This window comes from Anarhichas minor, unplaced genomic scaffold (genome assembly GCF_050575085.1).
Source record: "Anarhichas minor isolate MPS153535 unplaced genomic scaffold, ASM5057508v1 ptg000096l, whole genome shotgun sequence".
Taxonomy (NCBI): domain Eukaryota; kingdom Metazoa; phylum Chordata; class Actinopteri; order Perciformes; family Anarhichadidae; genus Anarhichas; species Anarhichas minor.
Window position 1 is genome coordinate 165524 of NW_027466542.1, and position 12742 is coordinate 178265.

The 12742-nt window shown below is 41.9% G+C and overlaps 1 long non-coding RNA gene across 1 annotated transcript; it reads right to left on the reverse strand.

The window, feature by feature from the left end:
- Window positions 1–1385: 1385 nt before the first annotated feature.
- Window positions 1386–11872, reverse strand: LOC142939303 (uncharacterized). The gene is made up of 4 exons (XR_012949951.1): window positions 10351–11872; window positions 10111–10231; window positions 8945–9913; window positions 1386–5650 (listed from the first exon to the last, which is right to left on the reverse strand). It is a non-coding gene; the product is annotated as an uncharacterized LOC142939303 (long non-coding RNA).
- Window positions 11873–12742: the final 870 nt, after the last annotated feature.

Genomic DNA, 12742 nt, shown 5'->3' on the forward strand with positions numbered 1-12742 from the left:
CGCTGCATGTGGCAGAGACCTGTTCGAGGCGCCCTCGCAGGCAAAGTGACGGTGCTGTCTCCCCGGTAAAGAGGAGGTGACCTTACTAACCTTTTTTCCCTAAGCTGTGCGGCCGACAAACCAGCAGGCTCTGCTGGACGCTCCGAGTCCACACGGGCCACCGTTCGTTGTCCTGTCGCCTGACTGCCGTCCCGACGGCCGATAAATAATCTCTTCTGGAGCCTTTGTTCCTCCGGGCTGAGAGGCCAGAAGGAGCTAATCAATCGATTTGAAGATGAATCAAAGTCCAGAGTGGGAAAGTGATAAAAAAAACAACTAACTTTTGTTTTGTTTTGTTTTTACAGCCTTTGTATAAAGGTGAAGATGCGTTCTTTCAGATCAAGGTGTTGTCTTCAACAATAACACAATTTTTGAGCGGCGATTGTTGAAGGTGAGGTGGTATGCAAGACTGGAGATTCTATTTGTCCATGATGTTGATCCTTCCTGAATTTCAACCAAGGGGGTTTTAAGATGCCTAAACAGATGTTTTTTCTGGACAGCAGCTCTCACACATCACCAAATAAAATGAACTCTTGGTGGCAAAGAAAAGTGGCGTATCTCTGATCTCTGGATTCATGCTCACGTATATGTTCGTTAGGAGCGACTAGTTCTCCCAGCAGAATCCTCCATGCTGCTAAGAGTCTCTGTGAGCTCCCTTTAAAGAGCAGAACCTTGTCCACCAAATCTTATTCATAACCATTTGCCATAAATCATTTTTTCGGACAGGAGGAACTTTATTATACTTCGAAGAAGATTTTTCTATTGTCTGCATCGAAAGAAATAGGAACGATCGTGGTTCTTAGAAAGTCGTTTTGAGGGACTTTTTTAGCTCCTATCAGTAGAGGAAGCCTACTCTCCCAGCACAACAGGAAACGAGTGACGGAGGAGTACGGTGGTTGGTCGAACACATGAGCCAATGCAACACCTGCAACCACCACTTTTAACAAAAAAAAACTGAAGAACACTGACAAATCACCCGACAGTGATGTCCAGAAGTTAACTAGTTAATAAACATGCAACCGCTGAGAAAAAGAATGAGTGAGAGCCACAGCTCACCGAGCTCACCCAGTAGCACAAAGCACACCCACTGAGCAGAAGCTGTTTCAAACTGACATCGCAAAAGGAACTTTCATAGCGGCTATTGTGCTTGCATTTATATGATTGTGGCATGTAACACAGTTGCTTATTTATTCTTATATTCTATAAACTTTTTCAGCTGAAGATGTGTGCCGGCTTCCGTCACTTCAGCGTTCCTGTATAGGTGGTGCAAACACAGCTCCCCAGAACTGTTTGGTCCGAAAACCCCAATAGTTTCCTTGAAATAAATGTCACTGACTGAACCTTAGTTTTCTTTAAATGTTTTATTAAAAAAACAAACATTTGACAGACAGAAACGTTGGCAGAGCATCGTTTGTGTGCATCGGGGACTGAGTGATGTCAAGAAACAATTAGCAATACATGAGCAGGAGACCACAATGACAGCAACCTATCAGAGGACTGTTGCATGCGTGATAGAATCTCACTGTAATCTGGGTTTCCCTGTCGTCATTACTCTTTTACAACTCTTCTTTACAACATCTGAGGATGGAATATAGAAATAGTCTCTGGAGAGACACACACACAGGAACACACACTCAGCACTCACATTTATTAAATGTGTCTGTCTCATGGGTATCCTCCGGCAGACAGATAAGAGGCAGCAGAAGAAGCCCAGAAAGACCCTCTGCTAGATGATTGTCGATTGTTCAAAGTCGATCTACGTTAGTCTGCATGTGAACAGCAGCCTTCCTCTGGGCTCAGCCCACTAACATGTTGTGTTAGTTTAATATTTCATTGTGCAAGCTGCACCGTATTCATTTGACGAAGGTGGCTTTATTAGTACAGCGAGTGGTGGAGAAATGAGTCTAATACTGAATGCCTGAAAAGCTTTTAACACTGAGGAGTCTAAGGTAAGTTTTACAATTTTACTTAATATTAAAATGGGAATAGAACATCAATAATTATACCATAAAAAACTAAAGGTGAAGAAAAGAAAACTTTAGAAGTATTATAACCAAATTTGATCTTTCACAGATTAAAATGTTTCTTGTGCACGTGCAACTTCAACTTTTAATTTAAGGGAGACAGTGAGTATTCAATTTACTGTTGTGTACCAAACTATTTCTTGTTCTGAACGATTGTCAGGCCAAATTATTTGGCATAATAACCTCTATAAAACTGCAACATGACATTTTAATGTCATGGTTATTAGTGAGCTCGTGATGGATTTCACATTTGAGTATCTCTTCAAAATGTTTTGGAGCGCTGCAGGACCTCTCAGCGGGTCAACAAGACAACAACTCCTCCATAAAGAGCTTTAAATACCTGCTTTCATCTTCTGTTCGTGGAAGGCTCCTAGAACGTCCAACTTGTTTCATGCCTTTGATTATAAATCTATAAATGAGACAAAGATAATAAATAAAACCCAGTAACCTTTGAACATCCATCCATCTATTAACTATACCCACTTATCCTTTAGGGTCATAGAGGGGGGCCGGAGCTAATCCCATGTGACATTGGGTCGAGAGGCGGAGCCCACCCTGGACAGGTCGCCAGTCAATCACAGGACTGACACAGACTCACAGTCACATTTACGGGCAATTTAGAGTCGCCAATCAACCAAACCGGCAGACTCTGGACTGTGGGAGGAGAAGCAGCTCTTCGCGGCAGCTTAATGAGAAGTTTCTACCAGGTGTGATAAGGAACGCAGAGCCCCTTTACAGAAAGCATACCTTTCTATAAATGATTCACTGCTCTTAACGTGTAGACTCTCTGCTCTCTGCTTTTAAGAGCCCCACAAAGCCCAAGCAGTGTACAATACCAGAGCGAAACGTCCACCGTCAGAAAAGAGATTTTAAAATCTCTAAATTGCGAGTGACCCCAGGCCGCACAGGGTTAAAGATACGCTGTGCGGGACTATATATTGGTGTTTTTGTCCGAATAGCCGGCTGCTCTGTTGCCGTGGCCGATATTATCTGCTAAGCTGTCTCGCCCTGTCAGCGCCTGCTGCATCGTAGCGTGCGGCCTTTTGAAGCAAAAAAGCAGGTCACTTTGAAAGCTTACAGCCCCTCCCTGTCCACGGCAGAGGGGTCAGGAAAAAGCAATTTGCATTTTTAACACGGGGAACAGTGTGAGTGGAGTGTCGCTGCTACTCGAGCTCCCTGAAGGGCGGAGCAGAACCCTCCTATCACATTTGACACCTTCTTAATAGAGAGGCACGGCCACGCTGCAGCCTGCCTAGAACAAAAACTAGATGTATTATCCTGTACTGAAACATGCATTTGATTTAGTATGTTTCATTATTTATTTTACTGTTCAGTAGAACTGTTCTAGTTTAGAATCTGCCTCCCGACATAATTAGATTTTTGTTTACTTCAATTTGACCAAATCATTTTAGTACTTGAGGGATATATTTACACTTTGACCTCAAGCGACAGGCAGCCGTGCACTTCTGCACATCCACCGAAGACTCATTTCCTGCTGCATTGTTTGATTTTTGTCTGCCAAATTTGAAGATACACTAAATGTGCACTTGGGATACGTTTGTCTTCAGGGCTTATTTTAACCCAAACCACGATCTTTTCCTAAACCCAAGCAGATAGGTTTGTTCCCTAACAATTTTTGGCTGATAGGGTGTTGAAGGCAAACTTCTTCCATGTGCACCAAATGCTTTTCATGTTCATATAACCTGTGATATCATGGGACATAATCTTTTGATCAAATCTCATACATGCAACAACAATGATCAAACGCATTTTTGTTATTTTGAATTTGAATGAGATTCTTTAAGGTTTTTAGACTCTTAACTGTGTCGAGGGACGGAAATGTTAGTTCATGACACCAAACCAATATACTGTACATTTCCTCCCCTACTGGAATGGGTAATGGCCTAAAGACAACAAGAGTGCATTTTTCATCCATCCAAAATATGTGTTTTTTTTGGAGTGTAACGAGCATTAAAGCCTTGCAGGTTGGCAAGCGTGGCTGCAGACTTTTTTGTACATGAGGACCATTGGAGTGTTAAAGGACATTATAATGTCAAATATTTCCTGTGCTGGTATGTCGTAGCACAGGGCATTTATAAAAATGTTAAACGACGCTGCCATCCGAGCCAGAGGAGGGACTGCTGATGGATGGCTCGGAGCGCTGCAGGAGTGTTGGAGATGCTGGACGTGACGCATTGATCAATGTGTCTGTCCACACAGCCGGTCAGAAAGATGTAGTGCCTGCCATGTTCAGACCCCATTGTTTATTAACCCAACACATCATTTGCACGCAGGCGAAGGTTAACGAGACAGAGATAACCCGTTAAATGACCAATTCATCATTCAAACAAATTGTAGCTCCAATTTTGTCCTTTTCTCACATACACTTCTAGACAGACAAACATGGAGGTTCAGTCACTTACGAGCACATCTACACAAAAACGTCTGATAAAACCCTTCAGGAGCTGCTCTATTTTTTCTATACTTTCCTCCTTGTGTAATTTGTCTGCTTTATCTCAGACGAGGGATTGAGCTGGCTTTTCGGTGCATGTTTAGATAGCCCGGACATCCATTATCAGTCCGAGGCAAACCTGATTTAGGACCTCAGTAAAATAATTACTCAGGAGGAGAGGAGAGCGCCGTGATTCTGTCACCTTCTCTTCCAGCCTCGGCCCCCATTGCTGCTCTTTAATTGGGCCGCTAATCAATTAAGGCCTGCGTGCGAAAAGATCGTCTCGGCCAAGTGCATAAATGAGGGCGACAGTCGGAGCTGTGAGACACACAGAGGTGACTAAACGGAACACATTTTAAGTTCAGTTTCATACCATCCCGCTGCTCACAACTTTGCTACACAAACACATGAATCACAGAAATCACTCTTCTCTTAATGACTGCAGCTGTTTATCCTGATCTTGTTTCACTTGAGTTATTCATTTCGGGCCTGGATAGTGATCTTAAGATCACCACTGGGTCTGAATACTGAGGTTAATGTGTTGTGGTCTTTCTTTAGTCCATAGCTTTAGCTTAATAGCCTCACCAGGATCGTTAGCTCAGCGATCTTACAGAAACTACTCACCACCTTTCCAAACCCTCCAGAAATCTATTATAAAGAGACATTTTAGATGCAAATGAAGCATGAAGGCGGGTAACGCTCAAAACCAACTCGTTCGTACGGTGTGTCGTCCAAGCATGTTGGAAAGCAAAAGTGTTTACAGCTGTAAAGAACAGCCATACTTAGGTGGGTATAAAGACAGAAAACAGGCCTGCAGTTGAGCATTTTTCTAGCTATGAGACAATATGGAAATATGATCCAGGAAGTCCAGTCTGAGTGACAGATTAATGTGGTCAAACCACGGATGTATAAAGAGAACTGGATACAGCGATGGCGGCGGGGCTATGTTCATTATGAAAGTTGCTCAGTGGCGCATTAAGCAAAAACCTTTGTCTTCCGAGTACAAAATCATCCGGATCTTCTGGCCATCTCGAAATAAAGGCTATTCATGTGTTCGTACTGAGACGTCTCGAGCAGCGGTGCACATCTTCAAACGGTCTCTCCTCGAAGGCTTACGAAAAGAGACGAAGAAATTCTGCGATAACAGGAAAAAAAAGAGAGCTTGAAAGAGAAGTTGAAACCTTGCTTATTTTCTCACCTCTTCACACCATCAAAGCTAACGCAGCTGTAAACGCTGGGCTAACAGGGTCCTGGTTTAGACACGCTATGCTATGCTAGGTTAGCTCCACTTAGCAGTAACAGGCAGTTTGTTTGGCGGTTGTACTGTATGTCAGGTATTTTGAAATATCACTGTTTATATTTACACCTATGTGCATTTAAAATATGAATGTAGGCCTAACAAGGAATTGGTATATGTAAAAAAATAAAGATTGTTCATTGCTTTTGGTGATCCTGCTTCCCTGGACTGCTGTTGATATAAACAACATGTGAGCTCCAACACAGTAGACATCATTTCACAGAACCGACAGATGGACCTTTGAGGATTCTTCTGTCAGTAAACTGCTCTCCCCTCACGGCAGAAAACATCCTACAGCTGTTTTGCTGCTGCTTGCTTGATCATTAAGATCTAGATTTTGTGTTTGACTTTCACACTTTCAGCCGCAGCAGGACATTTAAAGAGGTCTGTGACGTGGAGGGACTGACAATGCCGAGAAGAACGAGCGGCCATTTCCACAGTTATTAAGACCGTTTAATAACTTGATTCTTGGAAATCAAACGGCCAAGCTGCAGGCCGTTGCTCCAGCAGCTGTGTCTGGCAGTGTGCCAGACACAGCGGTCCACCTCCTGCTTTATTCTATGAAAAGATTAGAGGGCCGCCGAACTTATTGACTCAGATTTCTCCTAAAGGTATAGAGTAATTAATGCAATTAGGCCCTCTATCTCCGCTCAGGCCTCTTATCAACGCCGTTTCCTTATCGCTTCTGGAAATTTAATTAGAAAAATCTTTCCAATTAATGATTTTGCATAATTAAAGTTAACTTCAACCAGTTGATTCCCTTGTTAATTGCTGGCCAGAGGCATATAAAGAGAAGAGTTGGACAGCTGGACGGAGGTGGAAAGGAATAACAGTATGTATATTACTTAAGTGCTGCACTTAAAGCTCCACTCATCAATATCCTTTGCCCTGTGGTGGCCAAAAGTGTATTAAAGTTTAAACTTTACTTGAGTTTCATTTCATTTCGGAGGGAAATATTGTACCTTTTACTGGAGATGTTTATGGGCCACGTCCGAAAGGGACCCGTGGAAAACCTACCGGAAACTGTATCAATTAGATTTTATTTTTAAGGGACCCATCACAAATCCGAGTCCATCTGGTTACAGTTACCAAGAACTGAGTGGACCCGTAAAGACCTCAACTACATTTATTTGACGGCTGACATTATGAGTGACTTTAAGATTCAGATTTTTACAAACAACATGAGATGAGCTCAACAACATAGGACTGTTGCCAAGTACAAATCTTTTATAATATTTCTAGCTGTGCTCTGCAGCATGGCACTGTGGGAGGCAACGTCGATGTGTCTGTCAGTGCACCACTTTTATCCAGATTGAGATTTCTCAACAACTACTTGATGTATTGACATGAATATTGAAGGTTCCTTGAGAATAAATAATTACAACTTTGGTGATCCTGTGAATTTTCTTCCAGCACCAGCAGGTTTAATTTGTAATATGTAAATTACCCTTGTTTTAGTTTAAAGCTGGGTTAGGTAACATTGGAGAAACCAGCAAGGGTACAAAAGATTTAAATAATTATCCAACCGAAAAAAAACCCCGCCTTTTGTTGCCCACTCCTTTCAAATGAAAGTAGCTAGCATCACAAGCTCCAAAAGTCGCTACATCCAGCAAGAAACACTGACAGCCCGTCCCCTTCAGACCTCCCTCCGAAGCCATTCCCTCAAAATTATCATAATGAACGTGAACAACAAACATGGCTGTTGTTAGTACTCCCAGCCGTTAAACTATCAGCTTGTGGAACACTACGGCGACATGCAAAGTGTGCACGGGGAGAGTGCGCGCAGCTAGACAGGTGGGTAGCCCGTCCAATCATTACAGTCCTGCCACAGCCACAGCCACCAGATTATATTTTCTGTCAGAACACTTGATTTGATCTTAATTATTGATTTCTGTCAAGATGTAAAGATAATTTCAACAAATATAACAAACAATAATTCCAAAATACATTGCACTTCCTCTATTGTCTGACTTTCAGAGATGTATATTTCAGGAGGATTCCCTCTGCAGAGGGGCATGAAGTCCTTATGAATCTAAAGTCACCATTTACTCCTGTCAGGGATTTTCATTTTTGATGCATTGGCCCTAAACCCTAGTTGTTTCCTGTGAAGATGGAAGTTTATTTTGAAAAGACAGTATGCATGTAACAAGCGAATACAGACTCATGTTGCTGGACTTTCGCAGGAAAAATGCACGAAAAGTGAGGAGTAATATTTCGTAAGATATCAATAAAACGGGGATGAATTTATATCATTGTATAAAGAGTGACATGAGAAGATCAATCTCATGTCTAAGTTAAATCAGCTATAATCACTATTTTAAAGTGATTAGTGACTCGTCTAAAACATTTAAAAAAGGAATAACTTCAATAGAATCATTCTATACACTGTAGCTTCTTTACATTCTATTAGAATGTAAAGAAGCTACAGTGTTGCCTTTTCTTTTCTTTCCACAAGAACGTAATTTTGTCAGGTTGATAAAAAAGTCACTTTACTTCCTGACATTGTTATTTGATTAAGGTGATCACTGAAGGTCACTTTTCACAATGAACACTTTTACTTTTTTCATTTTAATGTTAATACTTTACATTCACTTAATGAATAAATAACACTGCAGGAATCCCATTACTTTCGATGATGGATTTGAGTACTTATTCTATCTCTGCAGCGTGATACGTACACATCAGAAACAAACATGCACACAATAGAGACGGAAAGGAAAAGAGACAACAAATGCTCATAAACTGAATGCCATATTTCTTCATCTGGCATTTAGTTTCACCTTTACCTGTTAGTCACTTCTCTCCTCTGCCTTTTCACATGTTTTTAATAATGCCAGCCAACTCAAATGCAAAACACGCTCATAAATCACAAGTGTGTGTGTGTGTGTATAGGTGTGTGTGTGTGTGTTTGCTGAAGTGACTCCCAGTTCTCTGCAGAGTGCTGCAGGGCGTCAGGGGTGGGAACAGAGAGGTTACTATGGAGCGGAAAGAACAAACAGGAAGCCCGACACCTCAGGAAACTGGTTCAGACACACAGCACAAGATCCACTTGGTCATAGAAAAGTAAACTGGAAATGAAAAATGGAATAATTGAAAGTAAAGGATTATTGTAGCAAACTGAATAGAACCTACTTGTTGTGCTGTAGGTGCGTTACGGTCCTGGCTTCATCGTGTCATTGAGGTTCGAGCCCTCAATCAGCTGTGTGATTGATGCATCTCCTGCTCCTTGTCCGTCTGTCTGTCTCGTTCTCCAGGGAATCCTGATCACATCACCTGCATCTTGGCTCAGAAAAACACGTCTGGAGCAAATTCAATCCCCAGACTTGTCAAGATCATAGGCAGTAAACAAGTCAAGCAGTTTATCGAGGAGCCACAAGAGTGAGTATTAAGATGTGCAGGCATTTGGATTCAAGATACTTGATTGTTGACTTAATGTATGAATTTATTTAATGCTTAATTACTGCTTTAGTTTTTCTATCCTCCTGTATTTTTCACGGTTATCCTCCTATTGATTAAATATGGGAGCTTTTCCTTGTAGAATAGAATAGAAACCCTTTTTATTGTCATATACATATAAACAAAATTTGACTTCTGCATTTGACCCATCCCTGTATATAGGGAGCAGTGGGCTGCCAATGATAGGCGCCCGGGGAGCTGGGGGTTCAGTGTCTTGCTCAGGGACACTACGACACGTCCCAGTCGAGGATCAAACCGTTGACCCTGCGGTTACCATACAACCCTCTTAAGCCAGTGAGCCACGGTCGCCCCATGTTATCACAGAACCAATGTTACTTGCCATGTATTTTTGATAATTGTATCATTTTGAAGCCCTTTGATGCTTTAATTGTCATTATGGGATGTACAACTGGAGTTGACCTGATTCAAAAATAAAAATAAAAATCCCCAAACAGAGATTCTGGAGAGATGTCGGAGAAAGAAGAAAATCCTCCAGTTGACATATTTAATGATGATTTCCAGAAACCTCCAGGAAAAACAAGATGAGCTGGTGTCCAGGTCTCTCAGACAGCTGCAGCACACAGCAGACTCTCTGCACTTTGGGCTGTGACCAACCAGGTATATGGATGATATACAGGAGAACATCTAGAACAAGATAGAATCATTTTAAAAGGTGCTAGATCCGAGATTAGGTGCATTTCTATTGCCTCTCAACGGCTTTCAACATGGTGACAGCAGGCCGGTGTCCGTGAGTCCCAGAACTTCTAAACTGTATGTAACTTAATCTAGGTGAGTGTAAACACAGTAGACATACTGAAAGCACATGTGCATGGAGGCTTTACTTCACTGATGGTATTTGTGTTTCTCTACAGGTTGTGTGCGACAGCGCCCTCTGGTGATCGCTCCCGGTCCTACATTCACCCAAAGACTCTCCACAGCTCTGATCACAGAGCAGCTGACCCACTGGAGATAAAAGAACATGTTCTCCTGTGAAATACAGCCTTACAAATACAGCTTTCAATAACACTGTATTACAGTAAAATGGTCATGATTGAAAAATTAAATATGTCGATAAAACCTACCTCATATGCAGATTGTGATCTGTTGAAGGTCATACAGCAAGGAGAAGAATGCGAAACCTCTATTTGTGTTACTGGGAAGATCAAGGCTGTGTTTAGTTGGGATACAAATTTAGACACGTTTTGATTATTGTTTAACTTCAAAATGTTTTAAGCTTTAAGCATTTAATTTAAACTTAAAAAATACATTCCCCTTTTATTTCTCATGTTTTCCTGAATCTTTAAATGTAATCGCTCGGATTGCCTTTTATTTATAGGGGTACGATTACTTAAAACAATATCCTAAATTAAGTTCTTAAAACTCTTTATTTGAAAGCTTATTGAGGAACATATACGCAACATTACAGCTTCACTTTGCTCTGTTAAGGATTCATTTCCGTTTTAGTTTCCGATCCCAAGCACAACCTCTCTAAATAAAAGCTTTTAGAGGCTTGTTAGGTATATAGAATAAAGGTTGTTTTCATTGGGTCCTGACATCTTCCAGCTCTATGATCCACATCACAGATTCATGGTGTAGCACTGTTGTTAAACTGGACTGGACTGAAGATAAACCCTCGTATTTATTTCCCAGAAAGGTGTGTCTGAGGATGGAGATAAGACCCGGCTCTGCTCGGCTGACAGAGAGGAGCTGTCTGCTTGGCAGCTCTCCTCTCTGAGAGCAACAGAGGACGGGGTGTGGCAGCTCATGATCTCACCTTCAGTGGGACTCTCAATCGAACCGACATCTGGAAAAATTACGTTCCACTGAAATTACCGACATTTTCTCTGCTTCTGTAAATGTTTTCTGATAGAAAGGATCCGATTGAGGTGAGGTAGCAATAATAGTTTAACTGCACATGCATACAAACCTTTTCTTACAATTTCTTTTGAGTTGAGCGAAAGGAAATTGTGTTTTTCGCCACACGGGGTCGGGCTCTGAACGTGGAAATGTTAATCAGTGTGAAAATCCAACACTTTGGTAGAGTTAAATATCTTAACAACTACTGGATGGATTGCAGTTCGTTTTTGGTAAACTAGACTGGTGTTGACTAGTGTTACCACAACAAGTCAGTTCTACATGTCCAACACATGTCCAGCAGTTCCAGATAAGACCGCTCAAATTGTGATACGTCCTAAACAACATTCTGACGGACCCTGGGAGAACTCAACAAAACAGACAGACGGAAGCTCCACAATTCAAGCAGGGAGGAGGCGTTCTCTTAAATGTCATACAAACCAACGATGGGGCAGGATTTCTTCCTCGCTCACCAACTGCAGCGCTCCTCAGCAGCCCTGAGATCTGTGCTGCCACCAGTAGCCATAAAGTGCATCGCAGCAACACTACAGAGGAAAACGGTTAAAAGGGTGCTATATTCAATATTCAGAGCATTAATATAGCAGCAAACTGCTATTTGCTGCATAAAGATATAGTGGAGTAATGTCTACCTGAGCAGAAGATGAAGTCCAGTCCCGCATGCTTTTTGTGCATGCAAGCGTGTCAACACAGCTGCTCTGTCAGCACTTTTGCCACTGTTTGCGCTATTAGCACCATTAGCTGCGAGTCGTTGCCTCAGCCGTCGCCATGTTAAAAGCTATTGAGAGGCAATAAAGAACGCTCTCAATGCACCTTTAACTGTATGCATGTTAATATGCGTATGTGCTAAACAAGCGCTTGATTGTGGGCTTATGCATGTCAACAAACTTACATGTCAGGAACTTTAAACCACATCTCAAGGTCTTCCTCAGCAGATAGTTCGCCTAAGACATGACTTTGGTCACGTGATTACAGATGGTGGTAAAGTTGCGGTTAACATCTTGTAGTTAACGGCCTTGTGCAGCTGCTAGAGTGACTGTAGTCTATTTTCAGAGCCACAGCGCTGCGACACCTCAAAGCACTACAATGCATTACATGTTGTGGTAGAAATGATTGTGTATGAGTGGAAGATTTGTCTACCTATACAACATATAAGATTATTACCCTTGTAATCATTTGGCACACAAGAGTCTCAGTTAAATTTACACCTTTATAATCATTAACAACCTGATTTCAGGCGTTTAGTACCATGTCTGACTTTGTGCGTACATTAAGAGGCCATGTTAGTTAAGGGTGACATGTTAATCGCAACACACACCCGCCAAGCTGCAGAGCATTGCGCCATTTGGCGCGCAATAATTGACAACCGTAGGACACACCAGATGGGTCCATAGACACATTCGGTGAAAGTCCCCAATCTGGGGAGCAATCGAGTAAATTAAATTGGTAAACGTGACAATGGTAGCCTGATTCCAGACCTCTGAATCACCGTTCACATCTCCGATTCCTTCAGCGATTCAAATGGATGTGCTGTTGAACTCACTGACAATCGACCAATCAATGCTACGACATCATCTTCCTACGTAGCTAAAAAAACTACCT